This window comes from Mesocricetus auratus, unplaced genomic scaffold (genome assembly GCF_017639785.1).
Source record: "Mesocricetus auratus isolate SY011 unplaced genomic scaffold, BCM_Maur_2.0 Super-Scaffold_100676, whole genome shotgun sequence".
Classification (NCBI taxonomy): domain Eukaryota; kingdom Metazoa; phylum Chordata; class Mammalia; order Rodentia; family Cricetidae; genus Mesocricetus; species Mesocricetus auratus.
In genome coordinates, this window is record NW_024429266.1 from 182,660,030 (window position 1) to 182,673,357 (window position 13,328).

General features: G+C 40.6%; 1 pseudogene; it reads left to right on the forward strand.

Moving 5' to 3' along the window:
- Positions 1–1,963: 1,963 nt before the first annotated feature.
- LOC101838182 overlaps positions 1,964–13,328 on the forward strand; it is a 55,378-nt pseudogene continuing 44,013 nt past the window's right edge.

Sequence of the window (13,328 nt, forward strand, 5' to 3'; positions counted from 1 at the left end):
CATATAAACAATCTGAAAAAGAAAAACCACATGATCATCTCATTAGATGCTGAAAAAACCTTTGACAAAATCTAACACCCCTTCATGATAAAGGTCTTGGAGAGATCAGGGATAACAGGAACATACCTAAACATAATAAGAACTATGTACAGCAAACCAACAGCCAACATCAAACTGAATAGAGAGAAACTAAAGGTGATTCCTCTAAAATCAGGAACAAGACAAAGTTGTCCACTCCATATCTCTTCAATATTGTACTTGAAGTTCTTGCTAGAGCAATAAAACAACAAAAGGAGATCAAGGGATACAAATTGGAAAGGGAGAAGTCAAACTTTCACTATTTGCAGAAGATGTAATAGTCTACATAAGCAACCCAAAGAATTCTACCAGGGAAGTCCTCCAGCTGATAAACACCTTCAGCAAAGTGACAGGATACAAGATTAACTATAAAAAAATCAGTAGCCCTACTATATATAGACAATAAAGACATTGAGAAATGAATCAGAGAAACATCTCCCTTTACAATAGTCACAAACACCATAAAATATCTTGGGATAACTCTAACCAAACAGGTGAAAGACCTGTATAACAAGAACTTTGAGTCTTTTAAGAAAGAAAGTAAAGACGATACCAGAAAATGGAAAGATCTTACATGCTCATGGATAGGGAGGATCAACATAGTAAAAATGGCAATTACTATCAAAATACCAGCACAATTTTTCACTGACCTTGAAAGGACAATCCTCATCTTTATATGGAAAAATGAAAGACCCAGGATAGCCAAGGCAACCATGAACAACAAAGGAACTTCCGGAGACATCGCCAGCCCTGACTTCAAGCACTATTTTTGAGATATAGTCCTGAAAACAGCTTGGTATTAGCACAAAAACAGACAGGTAGACCAATGGAACCGAATTGAAGACCCTGATATCAACCCACACACTTTTGAACACCTGATCTTTGACAAAGAAGCTAAAACTAAACAATGGAAAAAAGGAAGCATCTTCAAAAATGATGCTGGAGTAACTGGATGCTGGCATGTAAAAGACAATAGATAGACCCATATCTATCACCATGCACAAAACTTAAGTCCAAATGGATCAAAGACCTCAACATAAATCCAGCCGCACTGCACCTCTTAGAAGAGAAACTGGGAAGTGCACTTGAACAAATTGGTACAGGAGACAGCTTCCTGAACATAACACCAGTGGCACAGACACTGAGATTAATAATTAATAAATGGGACCTACTGAAACTAAGAAGCTTCTGCAGGGCAAAGGACACAGTCAACAAGACAAAACGGCAGCCCACAGAATGGGAAAAGATATTCACCAACACCACATCTGACAGAGGGCTGATTTCCAAAATATACAAAGAACTCAAGAAGCTGGTCATGAAAACATCGGATAATCCAATTAAAAAGTGGGTACAGAACTAAACAGAGAATTTTCAATAGAGGAATCTAAAATTTTTGGTGGTGGTATTGTGTGTGAGTTTTTCCTCTATTTCTGGCTTTTGGTAAGGTGAAATTATCTATTGCCTATGTTTCTGTGAGTGTAGTTAACTTCCTTAGGTTGGAGTTTTCCTTCCAGAATTTTCTGTAAGACAGAATTTGTGGATATATATTGTGTAAATCTGGTTTTGTCATGGAATATCTTGTTTTCTCCATCTATAGTGATTGAAAGCTTTGCTGGGTATAGTAATCTGGGCTGGCATCCATGGTCTCTTAGTGTTGGTAGAATATCTATCCAGGAACTTTTCTGGCTCTCAGAGCTTCCATGGAGAAGTCAGGTGTAATTCTGATAGGTTTGCCTGTATATGTTACTTGACCTTTTTCCTTTGCTGTCCTTAATATTCTTTCTTTATTCTGTATGTTTGGTGTTTTGATTATTATGTGGCAAGAGGACTTTTTTCCCGGTCCTGTCTTTTTGGCATTTGATAAGCTTCCTGTACTTTCGTAGGCATGGCCTTCTTCAGGTTGGGAAAGTTTTCTTCTATGATTTTGTTGAATATATTTTCTGCACCTTTGAGTTGGGCTTCTTCGCCTTCATGTATACCTGTTATTCTTAAGTTTGGCCTTTCACCAGTGTCTCATATTTCCTGGATATTTTGTGTTAAGGATTTGTTGGATTTAAGATTATCTTTGGTCAATGAATCTATTTCCTCTAGTTTATCTTCAGCCCCTGAGATTCTGTCTTCAATCTCTTATATTCTGTTGGTCATGCTTACATCTGTAGTTCCTGATCATTTACTCAGTTTTCCTATTGCCAGCATTCCCTCAGTTTGTGTTTTCTTTATTACCTCTATTTTGGTTTTTAGGTCTTGAACTGTTTGAATTGTTTCTTTCATCTGTTTGATTGTTTTTTCTTGGCTTTCTTTTACAGGTTTGTTGATTTCTTGCATTTTTTGTTTGCTTATTTCTTCTATTTCTTTAAGGGATTTTTCTCATATCTTCTTTGAGGGCCTCTATCATTTTCATGAGGTTGTTTTGAAGGTCATTTTTTTGTGTTTCTTCTGTGTTGGAATGTTCAGGCCTTGTTGGTGTAGAGTTTCCAGACTCTGGTGGTGTCATATTGGTTTTTCTGTTGTTGATAGTGTTTTTATATTGCTGTCTTCCCATCCCTTCTTTCAGTGGTAGCTCATGGGGTCTCTCCTCCTGGTGGGTGTGGGTCTCAGGTTCATTTCCGATGGATCAAGCAAGTTCAATACTCCGATGGATCTCATGATGGGTGCAGGTGTGTCTGAGACACCCTCAAGCTTTTGAGGTCTGAGACCTCAAAGCCCACCCCCGTAGTAACACACTTCCACCAAGAGACCACTCTTCAACAAGACAGCACCTCCTAATAGCACCACTCCCTTTGGGGGCAATTCCTTTCTAACCACCAAAGTAGGGTATTGAAGTCATCCACTATCATTGTGTTGAAATTAATCTGTGGCTGTCCATCAATTAGCATTTGATGAAATTGGGTGCACTTGTGTTTGTGGAGATGCTTTTAAAATTATAATAGTTTCCTCATGGATTGATTCCATAATAAGAATGAAGAGTCCCTCCTTATCTCTTCTGAGTAGCTTTGGTTTGTCAGATATTAGATTAGTCATGCCTGCTTGACTTTTTGTTCCATTTGCTTAGAAAATTGTTTTCCATCCTTTTACTCTAAGGTGATATCTATCTTTGGTTGTAAGACATGATTTTGCGATGAAAGAGGTGAATACTGTTTTTCTCATCCAATCTATTAGTCTGTGTCTTTTTCTTGGGCAATTAAGACCATTAATTCTGAGATATTTGTGAAGGATGTGTATAAGTTCCTGCCATTTGTTGGCTTTGTATTGTTTTCTGAGACTTCTTTTTATTAATTTTCCTGATAGTGTTTATTTATCCCTGGTGGCCAGTTGTGTGTGTTTGCTATTCTCTTCAGACTGAAGTACTACATCTGGAATCCTCTATAGAGATACTTGGGCATCATGAATTCCTATCAATTTTTATCATGGAGATTTTTTATGTATCTTTCAACTATATGGCATAGTTTTATGTAGGCAGAAGTTGCTGTTCTGCCTGGTCCCAACACCCTTCAGCCCCAAATAAACACACTGCGACTGTATTAATTAGAAACTGTTTGACCAATGGCTTAGGCTTCTTACTGACTAGCTCTCTCTTAATTATTAACCCATTCTATTAACTATGTATTGCCACGAGGGACTGTGGCTTACCCATAATCAGGCATGCCACTCCTTTGGCAGCATGGCTTCTCCCTAGAGGCTTCTCTCCTTCCTCTACCCAGCATTCTCTTAGTCTGGTAGTCCCACCTATACTTCTTGCCTGGCTACTAGACAATCAATGTTTTATTCATCAACCCATAAGAGAAACATACATGCAGAAGAACATCCCCCATCGGTTTTTTACTATGTATAATGCAATCCCTAAATGTGAAGGTGACTGGCAAAAGCTATGGTTTTCTTCATGTTCTAAGCTTCAAATCCTGTGTATTCTGCTGCAGGCTCTCTCCATTCATGGGATTTGATGAAACAGATTTTCAGTGAGAATGGATTTAATAGGATTTGGAGAAAACAGATTAAATATCCTGTACACATCTGATTTTGTTATTATAAATATGTGGTTTGTTGGGGAAGTCCTGTGTATATGTCAATAAAGCCCTGTTGGCCAATAGGGAAGCAAGATAGGTGGGACTAAGAGTCGAGGAAGACTCTGGGTAGGAGAAACACAGGGAGTCAAGATGTAACAGCCATAAGGTTAAGAAGCCTGGACCCTTTTCTCTGGTAAGAGAAGTACTTAGATTAACAATTATGGGGTAAATACTTAAGTCAGAGCTAGCCAGCAAGAAACAACCAAGGCCAACAGCTTCATAATTAACATAGCTCCTGTGTGTTCATTTGGGACTGATGTGGCTCTGGAACCAGGCTGGCTAGAAGGCTTCTCTTTACAGTGGTTGTTGTTTTTGTTTTTCAATATTAAATTATTGTAAGAGCTAGGCATGGTGGTTCATACCTGTAACCTCAACCAATTGGATGGTTGAGACAGAAGGGTCACAATTTCAAGGACAACCTGGACAAGTTAACAATTGACTCTGTGAAGTAATCAGAAATAATGTCTAATGAAAAAGCCTTGGTTTTGCAGAGATACACTAAAATGACACTTGTTAAATGACTAAGAGTCCAGCACTGCCCCCTGGCTGAGCTCTTCCATACCCTCCTTTGGATGGATACTTCATGACTTAGAGAATAATGGTTCCACTAGTTAGTCTATCCCAATCTTGTGATCTTTAAAACCCTTGACTCACTGAGCTTACACACCCCACAGGTGCTTTAGTGGAATTCACATTTGTTCTTAATTGCATGTTTTCCTTCTGAGAATCAGGATACCCAGGTGCCAAGTGGAATGTTTGTGACCCCTTGGAGACTTACAGTGACTCTGCAAAGGGACATAATTGAGGGCTAAGCAGGTGCAGCACAGATTATACTCCCAGGAAACAAGGGAGTGTTTGGATATTTGTCCATCTGACTCAGGACAAAACAATGCCGTATAAATTTGACCCATGTTGATCAGAGAGCCGCATGTTTTAGCAGTTCATTTATGTTCTATCAGGGCTGATTAGTCTCAGACTCAACAGATTTCTGGGCTTTGTCAGTTATTTATCAATGTTATTATGAAATTGTTCATTGCTTTCTCTCTCCTGATTATTTTCATTGTATTCCAGGAACAAATCTCTTCTTTCTCCTTAAATATACCAAGTTCTCCTGGCGACTATCAAGATGGGGATTTTGTTATTGGAGGACTCTTTTCCCTTCAAGTGCCCAACTGTAGCATGGGCAAGCTGCTAGGCCAACACCCCGGAAGGAAACGACATCCCTTCTCCTGTAGCCACCAGCTGCCAACAGTTCCCTAGCTATGGGTGGGTCTTTGTAGGCCCCTTCCTGTTCACGCTGAGATCTCCCTCTCTCGAGACCGTCCTGGAACTCGCTCTGTAAACCAGGCTGGCCTCGAACTCATAGAGATCTGCCTGCCTCTGCCTCCCAAGTGCTGGGATTAAAGGCGTGCTCCACCCCCCACCCCTGGCATGCTGAGTTCTCTTAAACACATAAGAAGGCTTTAAAAGCACTTTGCAGTTGAGAATTGGTCTTTTATGTATCTATTTAAGATATTGTACTGAGAACAACTTATTTTTCCCTGCTTAAAAACTTGACACTATTTTTAAATAGGATAAGTAGGTTTTTCCTATTTTTGAAGATCATGTGAAATACTAAATTTTAATGTTTGCCAGTCCCCATATGCATCTCTCCTTGATTTTACTTTCCCAGACACAAGTTTCATGGTAAAAAGTTAAAATTGCTCAGTTGAATATGTGTGGTGATGCAAACTTTTAATTTCAGCACTTGAGAGGCAGAGGTAAGTGATCTCTGTGAATTTGAGGTTAATTTATTCTACAATGTGAGTTTCAGGCCAGCCAAGGCTTTATAGTGGAGATTGTCTCAAAAAATCCAAAACCAAAAATTGTGACTTTGATACTGATATGTACTATGAATCTGTTTTTATAGCCCAATTCCTTCACATTTTCAATATAAAATATCTTGCTTTTTTCTTAGATTGTCACATATATTCTTTATATGACTTAGATTTTTACAAATAAAAATCAATTATTTGGAAGGGAACAAGGGGAGAAGCATGGGAGAGGCAGGAGGGAGATAAATGAAAGGGATAAATGATGTAATTATATTTTAATTAAAAATTAAAATAAAAAAGAACACAGAAAACTGTCTTTCCAATTTTTCCTCCTAGGGATCTCACTAAACATTACCAGCACTTGTTGGCAATGATTTTTGCTATAGAAACAATCAACAAGGACCCAAATATTCTATTCAATCTGTCCCTGGGATTCTATCTCTTCAATGTCAACTTCATTGAAACAAAGTCCGTGGAGAGTTCTATGGCTTTGCTCTCAGGAGAGAGCCCCCCAATTCGTAACTACAGCTGCAGGTCTGAGAAGCATGACAAGCTGGTTGCTGTGATAGGAGGCACCTCCACAGGAATATCAACTCAGATCTCCCAAGTCCTAAGTCTCTACAATGTCCCTCAGGTATGCAAAGAATCCTGGCTCCTTAGGTTAAACATAGTAATGTATTAATAAACGCTGAATAGTTTCATTAGTGTTTCCTGATGAGGTACGGAGCTGCTTAATAATTTACTATTTGATTATCATTTTACCTAAAGTATAATTTATTCATAAAATAAAATCAGGTTTGTATAGTAAAATTTAATTTAAAAAACTTTGAAGTGGAAAAATAGGCAGAAATAATGACAACCTGTAATCTTACCACCCCAAAAAAGTTTCCTTTGCCATTTATCATTGTTAAAACCCAGTTTTTCCTTCCTGTGCAGTTTTAGAGCATCACCAAGTATGAACTGTGCCATTTCTACTCATACACTTTTACTGTAGCTAGTGTGAACACAAGCTTGTCTTTTCTGAAGTATCGGGTTAGGTTGCCACATGATACTTATTTTTACTTTTTCCTTTTTTAAAATTTAAATTAGAAACAAGCTTATTTTACATGTCAATCCCAGTACCCTCTCCCTCTCATCATCCCCCGACCCCCACCAACCCCCTATCCCATATCCTTTCTGCTCCCCAGGGAGGGTGAGACCTTCTATGGGGGATCTTCAAAGTCTGTCATATCATTTTGAGCTGGGCCTAGACCCTTCCCCATGAGTCTAGGCTGAGAGAGCATCCTTCTATGTGGAGTGGGCTCCCAAAGTTCATTCGTGTACTAGGGATAAATACTGATCCACTACCAGAGACCCCACAGATTAGCCAGACCTCCAAACTGACATCCTTGTTCAGAGGATCTGGAACAGTCCTATGCTGGTTTCCCAGATATTATTCTGGGGTCCATGAGCTCCCCCTTGTTCAGGTCAGCTGTTTCTGTGAGTTTCTCCAGCCTGGTCTTGACCCCTTTGCTCATCATTCCTTACTTTCTGCAACTGGACAGGAGTTCAGCTCAGTGTTTAGATGTGGGTGTCTGCTTCTGCTTCAATCAGCTACTGGATGAAAGCTCTAGGATGGCATATAAGGTAGTCATCAATCTGATTATCTGGGAAGGGTATTTAAGGTAGTCCTTCACTATTGCTTAGATTGTTAGTTGGGGTCAACTTTGTTGATCTCTGGACATTTCCCTAGTGCCAGATTTCTTTTTAAGCCTATAATGGCTCCCTCTATTATGGCATCTCTTTTCTTGCTCTCCTCTATACTTTCCCTGACACAATCTTCCTGCTCCCTCATGTCCTCCTCTCCCCTCCTCTTCTCCTCTTGTCTTTCTCCTAACTCCCTCTTCCATACCCCCATGTTCCCAATTAGGTCAGGAGATTTTGTCCCTTTCCCCTTCTCTGGGGGACCATGTATGTCTCTCCTAGGGTCCCCCTGTTTCTTAGCTTCTCTAGCAGTATGGATTGTAGGCTGGTAATCCTTTGCTCTGGTAATCCTTTGCTCTATGTCTAAAATCCATATATGAGTGAGTACATACCTTGTTTGTCTTTTTGTGACTGGGTTGCCTCACTCAGGTTGGTTTCTTCTAGTTCCATCCATTTGCCTTCGACTTTCAAGATTCCATTGTTAGTTTTTTGTTTTTTGTTTTTCACTGAGTGTTACTTACTTTTATAAGGATCTGAGGAGATATTTGGTCTGTTTACAATTTTCCTTTTTGGGGGAGGAAAGTTGTTTTTGTTTTGTTTTTTGAGACAGGATTTCTCTGTGTAACTCTGTAGACCAGGCTGGCTTTGAACTCACTGAGTCCTGCTTGCCTCTGCCTCCTGAGTTCTGGGATTAAAGGTGTGTGCCATCACTGCCTGACTGGGAGGAAAGTCTTTGTTTAAAAATCTTCCTGTTAACCAGTGATGACTTCTTACAAGAAGTGCTAAGGTAGTGGCATTTCTAAGTCAAATGCATTTTTGCTTATAGGGCTTACAATAAACTTGAAATGGCTGTTTAGAAATAAGAGTGATCCAGTATCTGTTGTTGTCTGCTAACACAGTGAAGTAAATTAAAATCTTCGTCAACTGCATTAGGCTACCATGTTTTTATTTTTACTTATTTACTCATTTATTTTTGAGAAAGGGTCTCACTATGCAGACTTGGCTGGCCTATAACTTACTAGGTAGCCCAGGATAGCCTCAGACTCACACATATCCTCCTGCCTCTGTCTCCCAAGGGCTGGGCCTAAAGGAACGCACCACCGTGCCTGACTAGATTTTTGTTTTTGTGAATGAATTTTGTTTTTTATTTTAAATATTTTACTTTGAGCATATGATTACTGTGACATTTGCAATAAGTACAATTATTTATAAGAAATATGTATATAACTGTACTTTGCTCATTTTTGTCACTGCTCCTCCTACCTGCCTCTCCTGCCTTTCACTGGTCCCTGCCCCTCCCACCCAACAGCCCCCATTCTGCTTCCCTGCCCTGGGTTCCTTCCCTTTGCATATAGAATCTTTTCATTCCAGGCAGTGCCGCTGAGCAGCCATGAGATGGTTTCCTGAGCTATCAGAGTCCTCTCAGAAGATCCTCATCCAGGCCAATATTTTGAAGTGTTTCCCATAGGTTTTCCTTTAGCTACGACAAAGTTTTAAGTTTTACCTTAATGTCTCTGAGCCCATTCGAATTGATTGATTTTTGCACGGGGGGGGGGGAGGCACAATACAGTTAGTTCTACCTTAATTTTCTTTATTGTGAATGGGTATTCTCTTTCCCTAGAGATTTGTAGAAGCAACCGCCTTTTCTCCAAGTATGTTTTTGACGGTGGCGATGTGGGTTTATTCATAGGTCTTCTGTTCCATCTGTGTTCCATCTGTCTAAAGGTTTATTAACGCCAACCCCATCCATGCTGCTGTGTTACTGTGGCCCAGTTACATGGTTTGAGATCTGTTGTTGGAACTCATGTAGTATTACCCTCTGTTCAGGATTTCTTTGTCCATTTGGGGTCTTTTGTCCTTCCAGATGACTTTTAGGATTGCTTTCCCTAGTTTCGTGAGGAATATCATAGGAAGGTTGATGAGAATTGTGCTTAATAACATGCCATTGTGGCATATTTTATGACAGTAATTCAGCCAATCTGTGTGCACACAAGTTCCTTTCTGCCTCTAGAGCCTTCTTCAATGTCTCTCACCTCTTTGGTTAGGTTTAGTCCTATGTGGTTGATCTTTTAAGCTATTGAGTATATGATTATTGCCATGATTTCTTCCCCTGCAAATTCACTATTGATATATAGAAAGATAATACTTTGGATGTTTGTTCTGTGTTCTGCTACTTTGATTAAAGTGTATTCCAGGCCTTAGAGTTTTCTGGTGGTCTCTTTAGAACTTTTTGAATCTGTGAACGTATAATAATTTGCCTTCTTATCCTGTTTGTATGTATTTTCTACTGTATTGTTTTTGCTAGGATTTCAAGCTAAAAAGGAAAAGCAGAAGTGAAACTCTCTAGGGCTTTGCTGATACTTTTACTGGTAAACTTTTGAATTGCTCATCTGGCACCTTATACATTTCAGTATCATTGAATTCAGTAGTTAAGGAGTTACGATTGTTGTGGGAAGTGTCATTGTTTTTGTTTTTGTTTTGTCTCTGTGTTGTGAATTTGTTCTGCTGGCTTGGATATTTCTTTTGGTTTTGCTAGGGTATCTTATTATTGAGCAGTGTACTTTTTTTGTTTAGACTTAGTTATTTTTTTCATATTGTATGTGGAGTGTGTGTGTGTGTGTGTGTGTGTGTGTGTGCGCGTGCATACACACACATGTTTAGATATTGGAACAATGTCCACAAAGGCCTGAAGAGTAAGATCCCCTGATCTGGAGTTACAGGTGGTTATGAGCCACCTGGCATAGTTGCTGGGACTTGAACTCGGGTCCTCTAGGATTATTTTTTGTCAGTATATGTTACAGGGTGCCGTTTGGCCCTTGGCACACACTTTGTTCTTCCTGTCTGCTCCTGCATGCCCTGTCACACCCTCCTGCCCTGTTGTTGCACTCTGCACAAAACCCTTTCAGCCTGTGTCACACTGCTACCTCACCCCACCTTAGGAGCTCTTTCTGTTGGGGGAAGTCCTGTGCATTTGTCAATAAAGTACTGTTGAGCCAATAGGAAACCTAGATAGGAGGGACTAGGAGTCCAGGAGGATTCTGGGAAGGAGAAACACAAGGGAGTTCGAGATGTAACGCCATGGGGTAGGAGCCCGGAACTATTCTCCGGTAAGAGACATACTTAGATTAACAATTATGGGGTAATTACTTAAGTCAGAGCTAGCCAGTAAGAAACAACCAAGGCCAACAGCTTCATAATTAATATAGCCTCCCGTGTGTTTATTTGGGACTGATGCAGCTCTGGAACCAGGCTGGCGGGAAGCTCCTCTCAAAGAAAAAGCTTCACTTTAACATCTTTCCACTCTAGTGGTTCCCTTTCTAGTTTTGTGTCACACACACACACACACACACACACACACACACACACACACAGGCCCCTGGGTTAAGGGGAAACTTAAAGTATACGTATGTCTTTCCAAGTCTGGTTTATTTTGCTTAGTATGTTACTTCCAGTTCCAACCGTCTTCCTCCAAATGTCTTTTACGGCTAAATATGATTCTGCTGGGTGTGTACCATGTTTCTGTCATCCATTCCTATTTAGGGGCGTCTCATCTGTTTCAGTTTCTTGACTCGTGTTAGTAAAGAACAAAAGCTACAGTGAAAGATGGGTGTGCGGTTTCTCTTGCCTTGGCCTAGAGCATGGCGTGCCCACATGCCACGCTCTGGTAGAGCTGAGCCGTGTGGCTGGTCTACTGTTTGTGAACGTCTACGCCGGTTTCTGAATGGGCCCGTCAGTTTGCCTTTCTACTAGCAGCAATAAGGCTTTCTGTTCCCTCACATCCACTATGTGTTTTTGTTTTTAAGATTTGTTTATTTTATGTGTTTTCTCTGCATGCTTCTTACACGCACCACATATATGACTGGTGTCCATGGAAGACGCCTGACGGTGTTAGATTGACTAAATATGGAGTTACAGGTGGTCGTGAGCCACCACATCGGAAACCCAGGTCCTGTCCACATTCTTAACTGCTGAGCTGTCTCTCCAGCCCCTGCTGAGTACTTTCCTGGCAATAGCCTTTGTGACTGAGGTGACAGAAGCTCAGCGTATTTGTAATTTGGATTTCCCTGGTGGCTAAGGAAGTTCAACACTGTTAAAATAATTTTTGGATATTTGTGTTGCTTTGTTTTTGATAGCTGTCAGCTTAGTTCATTAACTTATTTATTGGTTTAATGATTTGGGATTTGGATTTTTGTTTGTTTTGTTTTGTTTTGTTGGTTTTTTTTTTTTTTTTTGAGACAGGGTTTCTCTGTGTAGCTTTGAAGCCTAGTCTACAACTCACTCTGTAGACCAGGCTGGCATCAAACTCAGAGATCCTCCTGCCTCTGCCTCCTGAGTTTTGCGATTAAAGGCATGGGCCACCACTGCCCTGCCTGTTTTATTTTGTTTTATGAAGTTCAAGTTTTTCTCTTCTTCAATCTGCTGCCAGTAGGCTGCATATGGCTAGAAATAGCTAAGCACGTGACCCAACACAAAACTTACTCATAATGCCAGGAGATTTTTTTCATGATCTTTTTAATTCAATTGCATACTTTGTGTGAGCTGTGTAGCTGGTAATGCTGTGTTGCTGACCCATGTTTTATAGGTCTTCATTTTCTTTATCGCATCAGCATTTTTGATTGAGTTTTTTTGTGTAGGATAAGTAATTCACCTCTAGTATGTGTAAATGCATCCCTAATACATGTTAATTATTTTGTCATTAAATATGACTGATAATCCTTTCACTCCATTTGTTTTCTTTTCCAGCCTGGGTGCTGCACACCAGCTCTTCAAGCAGGTCCTGTGTGTCAGGGCTCCTAAGTCCCACGTCGTTCTTTCGTGATCCACTCACACATTTCACAGGGCACATCCCCGAGTTGAAGAAATTTACAAAAGGTTGTTCAGTTGTGATTTTCATTTAATTGGCTTCCTTTTTAAGTTCCAGCAATTTTATTTGGTTATTTTCCAGAATTTCACTTTTTCTGCTGAAATTTCCCTCCACATTTAAAATTTTCTCCACTGATTCCTGTTTGCTAACTCCCATTTAGGTTCCGACTGACTCCCTTACTATCCCGCCTGCTCTTTTGAACCGTGTTTGTGACTGTTGGTCACTCTGTAGAACGGCTCCGACATCCTTTCATCTGCTTGTGGTTTTTTTGACCATTGGACTAGGCACCCGTCTATGAGTATAACAGAATATCATTAGGAATTATTTAGTTGAGTTTGTTTTTGTTTTGCCAGTTGTGTTTGTTCTATCCCAGGTCTCTGGGCTGTCCCTCCTCTGGGTCCTGGCCCTCCCTGCAGCGTCAGGTGTGAGCTCCCTCTGGTGGCAGGGATCTCAAGACACCCAATGTTGGCCACTCCTACAATTTCTGTGCCACCTTCAACCCAGCACACCCTGTAGGCAGGGCAGATTGTAGGTGGAAGGTGTTGTGGCTGGGCTGATGTCCCAGTCCCTCCACTGGAAGTCTTGCCTTCCAGCAGATGGCCAGTTCAGGCTCTGAATCTCCCATTGCTAGTCCTAGCTAGGGTCACCCTCACAGATTCCTGGGAGTTTTTGTTGCACTAGGTTTCCAGCTTGTCCTCAAGACACCCCCTCCGCCCGTTTCCTAGGTGACTTTCCCAGCACTCTCTCCCTCCATCCTCCCCACCTGATCCATCCTGTTCTCATCCTACTCCCACCCCACCCCACCAATCCTGCTGAGATTTGTTT